This window comes from Macaca nemestrina, chromosome 11 (assembly GCF_043159975.1).
Source record: "Macaca nemestrina isolate mMacNem1 chromosome 11, mMacNem.hap1, whole genome shotgun sequence".
Taxonomy (NCBI): Eukaryota; Metazoa; Chordata; class Mammalia; order Primates; family Cercopithecidae; genus Macaca; species Macaca nemestrina.
The window spans coordinates 21,617,716-21,635,933 of NC_092135.1; the positions used below are offsets into that span (position 1 = coordinate 21,617,716).

Sequence of the window (18,218 nt, forward strand, 5' to 3'; positions counted from 1 at the left end):
ATCACCCCTGACATAAAAAGCCTTAATTATACGGAGAAAAAAAAGTTCCCCAAATCCTCACGGGCTAATTTTGCCGGATGAATCCACTTCTCACCTGCATTCACGCCTCTTGCCGTCTTTCTGGGGCGCAGAGATTAGGTGGGCAGAGAGCACTGGAGCCAGCCCACCGGCGGTTTTACTCCTGGTGTCCACAAGGTGGCAGGCCAGGCACTTGGATTTGCGCAGCTGAGGGCGTGCGTAGCCGAGGGCGTGCGTAGCCCGCGGCCGGAAGTGCCCGGGCAGATCGCAGACGGGACCCTGCGCTTGCTTTTGCTTTTGTATGATTTGGGGGCTGGTACCTGGGCTAGAGCTGAAGCTGGTAGGTCAATTTCCTGGGAGCAGGGGTGCGTCTGTTCTCAGAGAAGGGTTTGAGCCGATTCCCACGTACGCCCTGGCGGCCATAAGAGCGTCTCAGAGGGACGCAGGACCTCCAGCGTGTGCACGAGTGTTCAGGGATAATGTGAACAAGCTGTTCTGGTTTTTTGTTGTTGTTGGAGGGCAATGTTTTGGTGATAGTTTTAAATAGTAAAAGGTAAAAGGTAGAATAGATGTTTTGTGTGGTTTGAAAACTCCTAAGTGGAGGGCAGAGGACTCCAGTTAACATGCACTTGCTGTTGGATATTTTATGGGCATTTAAAATATATAGACTTGCTGACCCACTTCAGGGCTTGACCCAGCAAGGGGGCGCAGTCCATAACAGTAAATAAGTCAGCGAGTGTCCTGGTGACACGTTGGGATGAAAAGTGGAGGGGGAAGTTTTATATGCTTTTAATATGCTGTTTTTTCCTACCTCAAGCTAGGACAGTGGTTTCCCATGGGTACAAAATGCTTGCACGTGGTTCAGGGCTCCTGAAGACTGGGAGGAGAAAAATGATACACGAGGAGGCAGCCCAAAGAGCAGAGGTTTGGGGTTAGATGGGCGCGGGCTGCACCTCCAGCTCAGCCTCCCACCAGCTGTGGGATTTGAGACTGGTCCCTCACCCTGGCTGAGCCTGAGTTCACTCCTCTGCGATGGGGATGAGAATGCGGGGGTGGGGTGAGGAGTAAAGGAAATGCAGTCCGTCTGTTCCCTCATTGAGCACACGCAGCTTCACCGCCTATGTGCCAGGCACAAGAAGGATGCTAAGGCAATCAGGCATGGTGATGCCTCCCGGGCAGATATGCTGAGGGGTGTTTCCAGTTCAGCAAGAGAGACAACGGTCTGCATGGGGTGCCCCGGGGTGGGGACTGGCAGGGGAGGCAGCAGGACAAAGGCAGGGAGGGTTAGAGGGTGTGGATGTTCAGGGAAGGAGTGGAGAGAAACACAGATCAAGCGGAGGTAGCAGATCGGAGACCAGGGGATTTGGAGTGTACACTGTTTGCATCATAAATAGAATTATTTACCATGATTTTAAAAAATGCAGAGCTTTCCCTTGGAATTCCAGGTATTCAGCTCCTCTGGAAAAAAATAGACTTGGCTACACCGAATCAAAATTTCCACATCAAACAATGGTCTGAAACGATGTAGTGGTTGCCTTCTTTCTACAGCGTGTAGGCTGCAGTCCCCACCACACCCTATTGCACAACCAACTCTACCTGCTTCCCTTGTTGACTTGTAGTCCTTTCTTCTGTGCAACCTCTGCTATAGGCTGTCTAGAGCAGCTGCACACAGTGGGTCCTTGATACCTGTTGTTTCCCTTCGCTTCTTGAGGGCCCAGATGGCCTCACAGGTTGCTTAGAAGAATAAAGGAGCCACAGGTGTAGTCAGGATTCCATTTACTGGGTCTTCTCTTTCACTTCGGGGGTATTTTCACCTTTGCAGTGAACTTCTGGCCACAGCTAGGTGTTTGGTGAATGTCAGGGAGGCTTGCTGAACTTACAGTCTGTAGGGCCTTTTTTGTCAGCCATGCTTGGCTCACTTGAGAGAACCACATGCAAATCCCTCTCCAAAGCACCATTTCCCCACAAATAATAGAGGACTGTTGTTGAGAGGACGGAGACCCTGTGGTTCTGTAATACTAGCATTTTCATGAAGGAAAATCACAGCCCCACCCTGAGCACAGCTGAGAACATGGAACCTATTACTGAGACATTCTGGTTAAAATAGAGCATTATCCCATAAGATGGGTCTGCCTGTGGGAGTCTTTGGAAAACCAGGTGAGAGGGGTTTGCAGGTCCTGCTGGAAATGAGTCCGTAAAAAAACATCCTTCCATCCAAGGATGATTAAACTCAATCATGAGGCTCTTAGGAAGCCCTAGCCTCACCTTCCTAGTGGGAGGTAAAAGTGGATAATTCACTGTCACAAAAGAAAGCGAGGAGTGAGAATGGGGTGAGGGCGGTAAAGTAGAAGAGGGAGGGAGGAAAGATGGCTTCATTGTGGAGTCCAGGGTCACTGGAAGAGTCAGGGGGAATAGCTACAATCAAGGGGTCCTTCTCTGGGCTTGAGGGTGGTGCCATTTGTAGGGGACAGTGGGTTGATGTGGTTGTGCCATTGAATGTGAACTGCACCCCAAGTCAGAAACCAAGAGATGGGGAGACAGCTGCTGGCAGATGAGGCTGGGACCAAAGGACTTGGGGGAGACCAGCAAGCCCTTCATTCTCAGACAGTGTGGGAGGCAGGGGCTGCCCCTCCTCTTACACTTAACTACCCTTTCTTCCCCGATACATTAAAAGATATTTTTGTTTTGCAATTTATTAAATCTCAGAAGTATAGAGAATAGTGTTTCCTGCATATTAGAATCACTTGGGGATCTTTAAAAAATTCCAAAGCAGAGTCACTTTCCCAGACCATGTAAATCACTATCTCTGTGGGTGGAACGCAGGTTTCAGTGTCTTTGACACTCCCTGGCTGGTTTTGATGCACAGACAAGTGTAGGAAGCACTGGCGTTCCTGCCTGTTCCTGTCACCCAGCCTCCCCCATAACCAACATGTGGCCAGTCTCGCTGATGCCGCAGCTTTTGTGTCCTAGGTCCCTAATTTTCCCACTGCCCACCTTCCTTCCCAGATTCTTCAGAAACAATACCAGGCTTCATGCTACCTCATTCTTACATGCTTCAATATATAAAAGCTTTTTAAAAAGTGTAAAACAACCTTATCACTCCCCGCTCCACAAAATTAACAGTATTCCTTAGGATCATCTAATATTCTGCCTGTGATGCTCAGTTTAGCTTTGGAGACATTTATTCATCTCCTTTACCTTTGATTTTAATTTGATTCTGAAGGGATAAAGTTTCCCCCTTATTTGGGGGGTAGTGGTGTTGGTGAAAGGGACTGGCTCACCCCTGATAACCTGCCTCTTTTCCTTAGGGTGCCTGAGGGTTCCAATCCCTTCAGGGACAGCCCTGCCCACATTGTTGAGGACAGTCATTCAGGCACAAGAGGCTCGTACAGTCATTCGGCAATCATTGATTGGGAGCCTCTATATATTCAGACACTGTGTTAGGTCCTGGGGGATTGAGTCTGTCTTTGTCATCATTCTGTTTAGCACACTGTAGGGACTCAAGAAGTATTTAGTTCAGTGATAAAAGTATATGTTTTTGTTACCATGATGGTCAGCAGCCAATCCATTGCTGATGTATTGAGTCTGGGTATGCAATGCCACTTTATAAATCACATATACACAGAACTTCTACATCGTACCTCTTTACCTCTGGAACTTCTACATTGTACCTCTTTACCTGGGAACCTATGAACATTTTTTTCTATTAAGTAATTTTCACAACAACTTCATATGTGGTTCCCAAATGAGATGAAACAGCATGGCAGAGTTAAATCATCGTAGCAGGGAGTGAGGGCAGCCTGAGTGGTTGAAATGCAAACACGTTGTCTAAGCCTTATTCCAGCCACGAGGTTTCAGCCGTCTCTTTCTATCAAATCCTTTCAAAGGAGTGCTAACATGCAACAGAAATTGGTTGGTTTGAAGCTGACCTTCTTGTATTTCTTTTACCCAGCTTCTAAGTGTAACACTTAGAAACAGCAATAAAATGTCCAGGAGGCAACCAATGTAACCAAGGGAGAAAGTGGGATCTCACTGACCCACACGTTTTTCTTTTAGACTGTATTTTTCTGCTTAACACACTACTATGTTTATTATTTAAAAATTCGAAAAATATGGAAGGAAGATTTGAGGAACTGAAAATCACCCATATGTTATCATTCAGCGATAACTACCATTGTCTGCCAGAGATAATTGACTGGGTGCATTTCTTTCTAGTCTTTCTTTTTTCCTGTGCCTAAATATGGACTGTGTACTCTGATTTAATTAGAGTTAGTGTTAATTTATTTAAATATTAGAACTTTATGCTTTCATTAGCAATTTTTGTTTTGTTTTCTCCTTTTTTTTTTCTCTCATTATAATCTTGTAAAGAATGTAAGGAAAGTATTATTCTAATTTTACAAAAGAGAAATCAAAGCCCATAAAGAAGTGGTTTTTCATCAATGGCCCAGAACTCCTCACTCTTTTTTTTTTTTTTTTTTTTGAGGTGGAGTGTCACTCTGTCGCCCAGGCTGGAGTGCAGTGGTGCCATCTTGGCTCACCACAACCTCTGCCTCCTGGGTTCAAGTAATTCTTCCGCCTCAGCCTCCCGAGTAGCTGGGACTACAGGTGTGTGCCACCATGCCTGGCTAATTTTTTTGTATTTTTAGTAGAGACGGGGTTTCACCATGTTGGCCAGGCTGGTCTTGAACTCCTGACCTCAGGTGATCCACCCGCCTTGACCTCCCAAAATGCTGGGATTACAGGTGTGAGCCACCGCCAACTCCTCACTTTTAATTCAAAGGTCTTTTATCTTCTCTACCCCCTTCCTGCCTCCACATTTAGACTGTTCTAGAAGGTATCTGACTTAAACCTTCTGGAGATGGGAGGAGAAATAACAGTAGGTCCCACTTCCATAAATAATCCTAAGGATTTCCCCACTGATGGTTCATGCCTCTTGTATCCAAGACGAAGCAGGTTTAGAGAACACATCTGACTGGACTGTATATTTGCTGGGCAGAAATGAATACAGCAGATTGCGGTGATTGTTGGTTTGGATTCTCTAAACCATTTTTTTCCAGCAATATAACCGGGAGTTGACTTGAGTGGAATAGGAGGGGAAAAGGACTTCAGAACTAATATTTTAGATGGATGGTATGTAAGTCTCCATTCTTTTATTTTTTTAATATACTATTTTGTAGAGCTATTTTAGGTTCACAGCAAAATTGAGCAGAAATTAGAGATTTTCCATATACCTCCTGCCCCATACATGCATAGCCTCCCCCATTGTCAACATTCCCTACCAGAGTGGCACACGTTACAACTGATGAACTGACATTGGCAAGTCATTATCACACAAAGTCGGTAATTCACCTTAAGACTCACTCCTGGTTTTGTACATTTTATGAGTTTGGACGAATTTATAATGACAGGTATCCACCATTATGGAATCATACATAAAATTTTTCTGCCCTAAAAATCCTCTGTGTTCTGCTTATTCATTCCTCTTTCTCCCTTTAATTCCTGACAACTACTGGTCTTTTTTTTTTACTGTCTCCATAGTTTTATCTTTCCCAGAATGTCGTATAGTTGGAATGATTCAGTATGTAGCCTTTTAAGACCGGCTTCTTTCACTCAGTAATAATATGCATAAAAGTTCCCCCTATTCTTTTCAAGGCTTGATAGCCCATTTCATTTTAGTACCAAATAATATTTCATTGTCTAGATATACCACTGTGTATCCATTCCCCCATTGAGGACATCTTGGTTGTTTCCAGGTTTTGGCAATTATGAATAAAACTGTTATACACATTTATGTACAGGTTTTATATGAGCATAAATTTCAACTCCTTTGGGTAAATACTAAGCACAATTGCAGAATTTTATGTTCAGGGTATATTTAGTTTTGTAAGAAACTGCTAAACTGTCTTCCAAAGTGACTACTATTTTACATTCCCACCTAGTAATGAATGAGAGTTTCTGTTGCTTCACATCCTCGCCAGCATTTGGTGTTGTCAGTGTTTTGGATTGAGGCCATTCTAATAGGTGTGTTGTGGTATTTTATTATTGTCTTAGTTTACATTTCCCTGATAAAAAATGATGGGTAACATCTTTTCATATGTTTATCTGTAATCTGTGTCTCTTCTTTGGTGAGGTATCTGGTTAGGTCTTTGGGCCATTTAAAAAATTAGGTTGTTTTGCTTTCTTATTGTTGAGTTTTAAGAGTTCTTTGTATATTTTGGATATTAGTCCTTTATGAGACATGTCTTTGACAGATATTTTCTCCCAGTCTGTGGCTCTTCTTACTCTCTTGATGGTGACTTTCACAGAGCAGAAAATTTGAATTTTATTGAAATCCAGCTTATCAGCCCTTTCTTTCATGGATTGTTCCTTCGATGTTGTATCTAAAAAGTCTTTGCCAAACCCAGGTAATCTCGATTTTCTCCTATGTCATCTTCTGAGAGTTTTACAGTTTTGCATTTTAGATTTAGTTCTTTGATCTATTCGAGTTAGTTTTTGTGAAGGTTGTAACGTCTGTGTCTAAATTCTTTTTTTTTTTTTCATGCGGGTGTCAGTTTTTCTATAACCATTTGTTGAAAATATTATCTTTTCTCCATGTGTTGTCTTTTATTTTGCCATAAACCAGTGACTGTATTTATGTAGGTCTATATCGGAGCTGTCTATTCTGTTCCACTTATCTATTTATTTATTTATTTATTTTTTGGCCCATACTACACTGTTTTGATTACTGTAGCTTTGGTCATCAAGTTCACTTGTTTTAGTTTACTTTTACTACTGTAATTCTTGAAGCTGAGTAGTGTCATTCCTCCAACTTTGATCTTCTTCAGTATTATTTTGACTATTTTGGATCTTTTCTCTTTTTGTGTAAACTTTAGAATTAGTACCAAATAATATTTCATTGTCTAGATATACCACTGTGTATCCATTCCCCCACTGAAGGATATCTTGGTTTAGTTGCTTCCAGGTTTTGGCAATTATGAATAAAACTGTTATATACATCTATGTGCAGGTTTTTGTATGAGCATCACTTTCAACTCCTTTGGGTAAATACCAAGCACAACTGTGGAATTGTGGAATTGTTAATATCTTCAAAATAGTCTGCTGAGATTTTGATTGAGATTTCCTTGAATCTATAGATCAGTTGAAAATAATTGATATTTTGACAATATTGAGTCTTTCTATCCATGTCCATGAACATGGAATAGCTCTCCATTTACTTAATTCTTTGATGTCTTCATCAGAGTTTTGTAGTTTTCCTCATATAGATCTTGTATATATTTTGCTAGATTTGTACCTAAGTATTTCATATTTTTGTGTGCTAATGTAAATGTATTGTTTTAAATTCCACTTGTTCATTGCTGGTATATAGGAAAGTGATTAACCTTTGTATATTAACCTTGTATCGTGCAACCTTGCCATAATTGCTTATTAGTTTCAGGTTTTTTGTCAATCCTTTCAGATTTTTCTACATAGACAATTATGTCATCTGCATACAACAACATTTTATTTCTTTCTCATTCTTTATGCCTTTCATTTCCATTGATTGTCTTATTGCATCAGCTAGGACTTTCAGAATAATATTGAAAAGCAGTGATGAGGGGGAGCATTTTTGCCTTGTTCCCAATCTTATTAGCAAAGCTTCAAGTTTCTTATATCCATTTTTTCAACAGATATTTATTGAGTGCTGTGTCAGGGAGAGCCAGAGAGACAGAACCAATTCATATATATATATAGCATATATATATGAATTAGGGCTCACCCTAATGACCACATATATGAGAAGGGATTTATTAGGGGAATTAGTTCATGTGATTATGAGACTCAGAAGTTCCATGGTAGGCTTTCTGCAAGCTAGAGACTTGAGGAAGTTGGTGGCATGACTCAGTCCAAGTTCCAAAGCCTCAGAACCTGGGAAGCCAATAGTTTAACTCTCAGCATAAGGCCAAAGGTTTGTGAACCTGGACTTGGGGCAGGGGAGTGGGAAAATTGCTGCTATTGGAAGTCCTAGAGTCTAAAGGCTGGACGACCTAAAGTTCTGATGTCAAAGGACAGGAGAAAGAAGGGTGTCCCAACCCTGAGCCGGGGGTGGGGGGTGGGTGTGGGCAGGAGGGCAGGGAGACAGAGAGAGGGGGAGAGCACAAATTCACCTTTTCTCTGCCTTTTTGTTCCATCCAGGCCCCCCGCCAATTGGATGGTACCCACCATGTTGAGGGTGGATCTTCTGTACTCAGTCTACCAACTTACACGCCAGTCTTCTCAGGAAACACCCTCATTGTCATGCCCAGAAATAATACTTTACTAGTTACCTAGATATCTCTTAATCTAGTTGAGTTGACACCTAAAATTGACCATTACAAGTGTCAATTCTGTCCCAGGCATTATTTTACGTGCTGGGAAGACCACAGTAATCCAACCCTACAAAAGTCCCCATGCTCCTGGGCTTATATTCTGTTGGAGTCGCAAAGTTAGTAAAAGGAAATGTGGCATGTATTAGGTTGCCATGGCTGAAATAATAAAGTACTACAGGCTGTGGCTTAAGCAACAGACATGTATTGTCTCACAGTACTGGAGGCTTGAAGTCCAAGATCAAGGTGTCAGCAGGATTGGTGTCTTCTGAGGCCTCTCTCCTTGGCTTGTAGATGGCCATCTTCTCCTTATGTCTTCACATGGTCATCCCTTTGTTCATGTCTGCGCCCAAGTTTTTTCTTCTTATAAGGACACCAGTCATATTGAATTAGGGCTCACCCTAATGACCATTTTCACTTAATTACCTCTTTAAAGACCCTATCTCTAAATACAGTCATATTCTGAGGTACTTGGGGGTTAGGACTTCAACACATGAATTTTGGGAGGGACACAACTCAGTCATGACATGGCATAAATTAAAAGATGGTTTTGATGCATAATGATTAACCATATTTAAAGCATAAAAGTTTTTGTATTGATTTTTCAAGTTGGGAAACAGTTGCTTGTCCACTGACAATTGTGTATGGCCCATGAGGGCTTGGTAGGAAGACTGGCCTTGGCCAGCAGAATGGTATAGGGTTGTGTATGGAGTAGCTTTTTTCTCAACTTCCCAGGCCACATAGTGATTGAATCTATGGCCCGGACTTGGTTAATATGCTAGTCTAAGCATTGTATTTTAGATGTTTAGATGGGACTGTTTAGGCTATATTAAGTCCAGAATGAATATATATATATATATATACACACACATATATATATATATGTATATATATATATATATGCGCCATATATATGTAATATATATGGCCTAGCTTGCCAGAAATCAGTAAATTTATTTTCATAAACAGCTCAGGGAAGAACTGCAACCATACCACAGGAGTGCATTAAAGCCATTTTTTTCCCCCTTGTAATCACCTCCTATTTTCCTAATGGTATTGGAGTGTGTGTGATTCCTGCTGTTTTATATATTTTTCTTGCCATGTGGCTCATTGGTTTCTTTTTTTGTTTATGCTTTTGTGGTCTTACTGAACAAATGACTTTCTGTGACATAATGAGTTTCTGGGCCTTGACATACTGAGCATAAATCCACCAAATCTGCAACTCCTTGCTGTGGAAGATTCCGCTTGGCTTCTGAAATAAGATGAAGGTGCTGAAATAGTTGGTTAAGTACATAGGAGAAAGTCTCATGGTCCTCTGGAGGCTTTAACACAACAGATGCCTGGACTGACTTGTGGTGCGTGAACTTGGTCCGTCTATCAAGTAGGAAAAACCATCCGTCTGCCAATCTAACAACAGGGGCTTCTTTCAGGGGAACTGAGAGACTAATTTGTTAGTGAAGGGCTTTTCAGGGCACTGAGTGATGAACAGGGGAGTATCAGTGAAGCACCACATGGGGTTGCAAAGGCTGTGTCAGTTTTTTGCCAGAGGAGCTAGTTGAAAAATGAAGGATTTAGATAAATCAGGGGAAGCAGGTGGGTTGATTTTAGAGGTAAGGTTAGGAAGAGAAGTTTCCTTTTGTGATTTCTGTTTTCTTTTTATTGTCTTGAAAGTCTTGATTGGAACTTTGTCTCTATTCATTGATTGATTCCCTCATTTCTGTATTTATTCATTTATTGAACATCTGTTAGATACCAGCAACTGAGCTAATAGGTAGGCCCTTCTTCCAAAAAGCCTGTGTTAGTCCATGACTTCTGGAAGCAGACACCAAGACAGGGCTAAGTGTGCAAACATTTTATTAGTGGAACTGCTTCACCCTCTTAGGCACTCAGGCTAGACACCCTAAACATTTTCTTCTTACCTCTCTTTTTCCCTCAAAAATCCATGCTCTCCCCTCAGTGAACCACAAGCTCCTATCATTCTGTGTCTTCCCAATTTATCCTTTCTATTCCCATGAACACTCCAAGTTCAAGGTTTTCTCGTCTCTTGCCTGGATGATGTTACAAATGGCTTTATAACTGGTTTCTCCACCTCTAATAGCTTGTCTCTTAGGTTCACCCTCCACAACTGGGGTTATCTTTCTCACCTACAGCAACAGTCATGCCTCTACCCTGTTGGAGTCTTATCAGTGACTTCCCACTGGCTATAGTTTGGATTCCTTGGCTTGGAGGTTGCATCATTCCCCAGCTGGCCCCATCTGCATCTTCCACCACACCTCTTCACAAACTATGCTGTCGTCAGTTGGAGCATGATGGCCTTTTGCATCTTCGTGCCTTGGATCATGTGATTTCTTTAACCTGTCAATCTCTTCCCCGCCTTCCTTGCCCTTCAAAATACTGTGTTACCCAACAGGCTTCAGTTCAAGGTCCACCACTGTTGTGAAATCTTGGTATGTAGTCAGTATAAATTGTGATTCTTTACTGTAAATCATAGCTTTTCTTTATATACTGCTGTACAGTTGGTGTTCACATTTTCTAGACTGCAAGCTGTTGAGTACATCAATCGCCACCTTTTATTTGTCTTTGTGTGTAGCCTCGCGATTAGCATAATTCTTCTCATGTATGCATTGCTCAGTGAGGGTTTACTGGGTGAAGGGACTACCATCCTACCATCAGACAACTCCATTTCTCCCCTGGGAGGCCCCACCATCCACCTTAAGCACAGCATTTTCGAAACTGAACTCCTGAGTTCTGCCCACCTCACAATAGTCTCCCCTCCCCAGCTCCCTAGTTCTGTCAGCTGCTACTGAGTCACTGCAGCCCAAAGGCTCAGCCATCCTTAATTTGTCTCTCCTTTCCACCATAACACTTGTTAATTCCAAGGCCTTGCACATTTCACCTAAGATGTGATAAATATGTGGCCCTTTCTTTCTGATGAGCCTTGCCCTTATCATTTCATCTCAGCTTTTATTTTATTGATTGATTGATTGAGATAGAGTCTGGCTCTGTCACCTGGCTGGAGTACAGTAGCTCAATCTTGGCTTACTGCAACCTCCGCCTCCCTGGTTCAAGTGATTCTCCTGCCTCAGCCTCCTGAGTAGGTGGGACTACCGGCGTGCGCCACCATGCCCAGCTTATTTTTGTATTTTTAGTAGAGACAGGGTTTCACCATGTTGGCCAGTATGGTCTCCATCTCGTGACCTTGTGATCTTCCCGCCTCAGCCTCCCAAAGTGCTGAGATTACAGGTGTGAGCCACCGTGCCTGGCTCATCTCAGCTTTTCTTAGTAGTGTTTTAAGTAGTTTCACCTGGTTCCGTTTCATAGCCATGGTTTAGAGTAGGTGTATGCTGAACCAGTCTAGAGCAAAGAACATAGAACAGGCCGGGTGCGGTGGCTCAAGCCTGTAATCCCAGCACTTTGGGAGGCTGAGACGGGCGGATCACGAGGTCAGGAGATCGAGACCATCCTGGCTAACAAGGTGAAACCCCATCTCTACTAAAAAATACAAAAAACTAGCCAGGCGAGGTGGCGGGCGCCTGTAGTCCCAGCTACTTGGGAGGCTGAGGCAGGAGAATGGTGTAAACCTGGGAGGCGGAGCTTGCAGTGAGCTGAGATCCAGCCACTGCACTCCAGCCCGGGCGACAGAGCAAGACTCTGTCTCAAAAAAAAAAAAAAAAAAAAAAAAAAGGAGAACATAGAACAGAGCTCTCTGAGGACCAAGAACCATGTCTATAATTCAGTGAGCATGGTAGGGCCTCATTATCAAAAAATGGTTTTTATAACTTTATTTCCATGAAAACAATACATGTCCACTTTAGATAATTTACAAAACACCAATAGGAAAAAAGAAGAATACAAAAATGACATACAATTTAAGCTCTATACATTTTGGTATATCCCCCACACCCTTTCTTCCATAGCATGTATGTGCATGTCTGTGATGTATGTGTGTGTGTGCACCTGTGAATGTACATGTGCTACCGTGGGTTGCATCTGGCTTCAAGTGACAGAGAAACCAACTACAGTGTCTTAAGCAAATAGAAGTTAATTTTTCTCAACTAACAAGAGATCTGAAGAGAGTGAGAGTTGGCAGGTTTAGTGGTTCATCACGTCAGTGCTGAATTCTCTGCAGTTCCCTTGCCATTTGCTCAAGAGCTGAAGATGGGGGCTGAAGTTCTAGCCGTGGTAGCTGCATCAACTTCAAGAGGAAGGCAGAAAGACAGCATCTGCAGACTTGTCTCTCTTTCATTGATCAGAACTCTGTCATCGGACCAGTCCTAGCTGCAAGTGAGGCTGTGAAATGAACATTTAGCTTTTACACCTTTACTGTACAGCAGACAAGAGGCCTGAAATTGGTGCTGGCTCTATTGAACTACAATATCTGCCACATGGACAATGCTGCATTTGATACCCTTCTTGCTAAATATTTATGTATAGTCTGGATTGTAGAATTATCACAGGATAAATTCTAGACATGATTCTTTCTTTCTTTCTTTTTTTTTTTTTTATTTTTTGAGACGGAATCTCACTGTTGCCCTGGCTGGAATGCAGTGGCACCATTTCAGCTCACTGCAATCTCCGCCTCCTGGGTTCAAGCGATTCTCCTACCTCAGCCTCCCAAGTATCTGAAATCACAGGTGCCCACCATCACGCCTGGCTGATTTTTGTATTTTTAGTAGAGAGGGATTTCACCATATTGGCCGAGCTAGTCTTGAATTCCTGACTTTGAGTGACCCACCTATCTCAGCTTTCCAAAGTGCTGGGATTAGAGGCGTGAGCCACTGCACCCAGCCCTAGACATGAATTTGTGGGTCAAAAGATGTATAACATTAAAAAAAAAACTTTAAAGGATTACTTTTGAACTGTGTTGATAGCAATAGTGAATCATGGTTTTTATTGAATGTCCAACAAACTTGACTTTGTGGATATAATCAAATATAACTTCATTGTTATTTCTCACTGCCTTTTTAAATTTCACTGGGTATGCTGGGGTGGGGAGTAAATTTCTCTTGCCTATGATAAAAATTTGGGCAGGTCTGTGGCTTTTCTGCTCACTCTTAGGCAGCAAACCAATAGTTATACTAATTGCAACCACAATTCAGAAAGTAGAATCTCCAGACCTCAACAGTAATCAAATCTCTGAATATAATTAGCATGAGATTTTGTGCCTCCTGCGGCTGGACCCCCACTGTGGCTGACCCTTTGCAAGAGCAGAGCCATGTCCTTCTTGCTTCTCTGCTCTTGTCTCTATACTGGATAACTGCTGTTCCCAATCACTGGAGGGGGAGGAGAGGGAGGAGGCACAGCAAATCTCCTTGCTGAACTGCCATCTTTGTCACACTCCCAGGCCTGGCAGATATTTTGAGCTGACTCTCACTCCCACGGATGTGAAGATGGGGGCTGCAGTTCTAGCCATTGCAGCTGCATCAACTTTGAAAAGTTATTTTGTTGATTCATTGAGACAGAGTCTCGCTCTGTTGCCAAGCTGGAGTGTAGTACCTTGATCTCAGCTCACTGTAACATCCGCCTCCCTGGTTCAAGTGATTCTCCTGCCTCAGCCTCCTGAGTAGCTGGGACTATTGGCATGCACCACCACACCAGGCTAATTTTTGTGTTTTTAGTACAGACAGGGTTTTACCATGTTGGCCAGGCTGGTCTTGAACTCCTGACCTGGAGTTTTCTGGAAACCCCTCTGCCTGGGAAGCCCACTGACACTCCCTTGATGCAAGCTGTGCAATTCCTTCCCGCTATGCTGCCCTCTTTCCTGTTCTCTGAAATTCCTCCACACAGCATCTCACACTCTCCACACACTCCTGGGCAGCCTTTGGGCAGGATTTAAAATGGCTCCAGGCTAGCTTTCCCTCAGGGTCTGCATCCTGTCCCGGTAAACCCTGGAGGTTCAGGCCAAGCCCAGCTGTGTGCTCTCTCTGGTTGCCACATGCCAAATGCAGCGGCTGCCTGCTCAGTTTTCTGTCCAGGGCACAGTGTTTCCTCACTACAGGGATGCTCTTCATGGTCTTTGAATCGATCAACAGAAGCACCTTCTCCAGAAAGCAAGTCCTGCTGCCTCTGCATGGAAGGGTTAGGGTGGGACTCCCAGCATCGTGATAGTTCTCTTCCAAGCAATTGCTTCACACATTTCCCCCTTCTCCTCTCTCAAAATTTTATATTCCCAAAGCAAGTAAAGGGTAAGGGTAAGGGGCTCAAGAGTTACAAAACTGGTTCTCAGCCATTTCCTGTAAATTCTGTATTGGAGGCTGCTCCATACTCACTTTGCTATCAGATATCTATGATATTGGCATTTTGGTTGGAGCAAACAGGAGGAATTTCAGAGTAGCGTCTTCTTCCAGTGGAATGCAAGGCTGTAGAGATGAGGACCCCCTCCTAGAGATGGAATGCTTGTGTCCACCCAAGCTCATGTGTTGAAACCTAGTCCTCAATGGGATGGTGTTAAGTGGTGAGGCTGGTAGGAGGTGTTTAGGTCATAAGTGCAGAGCCCTCATGAATGCAATGACTGCCCTTATCAAAGAGACCCAAAAGTGTTCCCTTGTCCACCACATGGGGACACAATAAGAAGACAGTCATCCAGAAACGGGCATGGTCTTTCGCCAGACACTGAATCTGGTGGTGCCTTGAACTTGGACTTCTCAGCCTCTAGAACTGTAAGAAATAAATGTTTGTTGTTCATAAGGCACCCAACCTTTTTTTTTTTTTTTTTTTTTTTGAGCTGGAGTCTTCCTCTGTCACCCAGACTGAAGTGTAGTGGCACAATCTCGGCTCACTGCAAGCTCTGCCTCCTGGGTTCACGCCATTCTCCTGCCTCAGCCTCCCGAGTAGCTGGGACTACTGTGCCGGCCACCACGCCCGGCTAATTTTTTTTGTATTTTTAGTGGAGACGAGGTTTCACCGTGTTAACCAGGATGGTCTCGATCTCCTGACCTTGTGATCCGCCTGCCTCGGTCTACCAAAGTGCTGGGATTACAGGTGTGAGCCGCCGCACTGGCGCACCCATTCTTTTGGTATTCTATTATAGCAGCCTGAACGAAGCAAGATAACTCCCCCGCCCCCCGGCTCCCTTCAAGGCTTCTCTAAAGCTCAGACCAAAAAGGTTCCCACTCTCCCTGGAATCGAAAAAATAAAAAGCCAGCAATTGTCCTGGCGTAATAAGTATGTGTAATGATTTACATAATCCAAATGGCCGTGAGAACTGGAAACCAGCTCGTACAAGAGGTTAGGCAAATCCTTGCTAAGGAGGATAATGCTGCAAACTGTCATTGTCTATTTAAACGTCACGGGAAGTGCCTTATGGAAGAGGCAGCTGGAATTACTATGTTCTTTCAGGGAATGGAGTGTGATGGCTTCTCACACGTATGGTTGTCCAAATGCAAATACAGTGGCTGTCTGCATAGCCTGGTGTTGGAGGGTGTGCTGAAAGCCCAGGAGTGGATTTCTGCATCATAAAGGAAGGTGTGATTTGGCCAGATCAGTGGCCCTGCCTTATGGCAGTTCAGCAGCTCCTGCCAAGTTTCTACTGTTGAGTTTGGGGAGCTTGCTCCACCTTGGACAGAATGCTGCCTGCAGGACTCTGACGGGCTTTCTGCCAGAAACCTGGAGCAAGGGGCTGCCGTTGGGGTAGAGGGCTGAAGTGGTCTCTCTGCATGCGAGCTCATATCCTGTTCCCTTCCCAGGAATCCTGATGTGTTCTCCCTCTATCCACACAGCCTAACCATTTTCCAGGTCTTCAGCTCAATTCCCCCTCCTCCATTAAGCCCTCCTTGATCACTGCCTGGAAGCCCTCTCCCCTTGAGGTCACACAGCAGCATTGCTACTTCCTTTCGTTGTTGCTGTGGCCCTTGAGTAAGGGCATCTCTGCTGTTACCTTATGCGCCTTCTGGGAGGAGCTGAAGGTACCCATGTGATAGGTAAGAGCCCTGGGGGCCTCTGATCAGAAATCAATTGGAAGCTGGGCCCTCTGCTGTGGGATTCAGTTTGTTAGATATTTGAGCCCTACCCAGCTTGAAGTTTACAGATTGATTCTTTCTTTCATTCTCTCTCTCTCTCTTTCATTCTCTCTCTCTCTCTTTCCTTCTCTCTCTCTCTCTCTCTCTCTTTCTTTCTTTCTTTTAACCTGCAGCAGGTGTTAACTGAGCACAAACTGTGTGCTGGGCTCAGGGATAGGCCCTGAGACACATTAGGAAGAATGATAGTACTTGTTCCTCCAAGAACCCAGTGTTGAGGGAATCCTGCAAGATGTATGTGAAATGAAGTAGAGAATTTCATCCATTCCATTCTAGGGGGCACTTTCTGGCAAGATGAGAATTCAGAGGCTTGCACTGGGCTGTCCTTCCCTAAGAGGTGAGGCCAGGAAATTCTCTCATCAGAAGCAAGGGTGCTGGAGCAGAGAGGCTAGTGTGCATGGGAGAGAATAGTATAGCAGGGAGGGAGGATGAGAGAAGGAGAGATTTTTGGCAGGTGCTGTGGGTGGGAAGCTTTGAGGAGAGGAACAGATATCCAAAGAGGATTTTTATGAGGGTTTTCTGTGGATTGTGTGGTATAATCCCCAGTTTCCCCAGGCAGTGTCCTTTAAGGAAAATGTGGTAGATTTGGGGACTTGCAAGTCCAGGCTGGGCTCAGAGAGCTTCACAGTGGTGACGGGTGGTGAGGTTGATCAGATGACCCTGGGCTGCTCACCTCTGTGCTGGTTTCTGTATTGCAGCCTGTATTTCCAGTATTACCCTTTGGTTAAAATGTGCTTTTAGCAAAATTTATGCATCCTCAATGATTTTATTTCACGATTTAATCTTTTTAATATGTTCCATTAGCTAATATTATTTACTTTTGCCTTTTTATCTGTAGTTTTTATTGTATTATTTGTCTTTTATGATGTGATCTTAGTGTTTATTTTATCTTGGCTCTCTTACAGCTCTAACATTTTAAGTGCACTGTTCAACTCATCAAATTTATTTTCCAGCATTTTTTGATTTTATTGGTTTTCATTCCAGCGTGTTTTAAGCTAATGTTTACTTACAGCTTTTTACTTTTTACTCCTTTTCAAAACTGTTTTTATCCTTTTAGCTTATTTCATCTTGTTACGTCACAGAGAGCTGTGCTGATGTCTTGCCTCTTGGTCCTACCTATTTATTCTTCCACAGTCCCTGGCAAAGCAGGTGGCCCTAAATCTTGACAGAGAGAGTGACTGAATGCATGACTCATTCATGTTGAGTCAGTCACTGAGTTCTGGCCATTTCACCTTCTGAGCATTTTAGCTCCGTCCCTTCATCCGCTCTGCCACTGGGTTGGTACAGGCACCACCATTCCTCACCTGTGGCCCTGCTGAGGCCCCCTAATGGCTCTTATCTTCTGTCTTTCTCCCAATTTAGTCTCCATCCTGCAGCACAGTGATAGTTTTTAAATGTGGAAAAAATACCCAAATACTCTCCCATTCGTTTTTGGCTACTAAATTAGGATATTTAACATTGAAAAAAAAAGTATGAATTTAATAGAACTTCTTCAGTTCTTTTTTTAAAAATAATTCATGTGATTAAAAATACATCTACTATGAAAAATTTAAACTTACACAAAAATAGAGTGAATAATATCATGAACCCTCACATACCCATCACTTGTCTTCATTATCAACAGTTCATCATTTTTAAAAAATCAGTCTCCCTTTTGGTTTTTATATTTTGCCTGAGTAGCATGTTTTTATATTTTGCAATACCCAGACATCATGTCATTTCAGTGCCATCGTTCTTAAACACAAACCTGAACTTGGCACTGGCCTGCCTAAAACCTCTCAATGTCCCTCCAAAGCCACCAGATCAGGTATCAACACCATCGCCTGCACCTGCCAACCCTGGG

The 18,218-nt window shown here is 43.4% G+C and overlaps 1 long non-coding RNA gene across 5 annotated transcripts in view; it reads left to right on the forward strand.

The window, feature by feature from the left end:
- The first annotated feature begins 259 nt into the window (after positions 1-259).
- The window catches only part of LOC105492579 (uncharacterized), a 101,380-nt gene continuing 83,421 nt past the window's right edge, over positions 260-18,218 (forward strand). For all 5 annotated transcript variants that reach the window (XR_011609711.1, XR_011609712.1, XR_011609714.1 and 2 more), the window contains exon 1: positions 260-358. This is a non-coding gene — a long non-coding RNA (uncharacterized lncRNA). The remainder of the gene's footprint in view (positions 359-18,218) is intronic.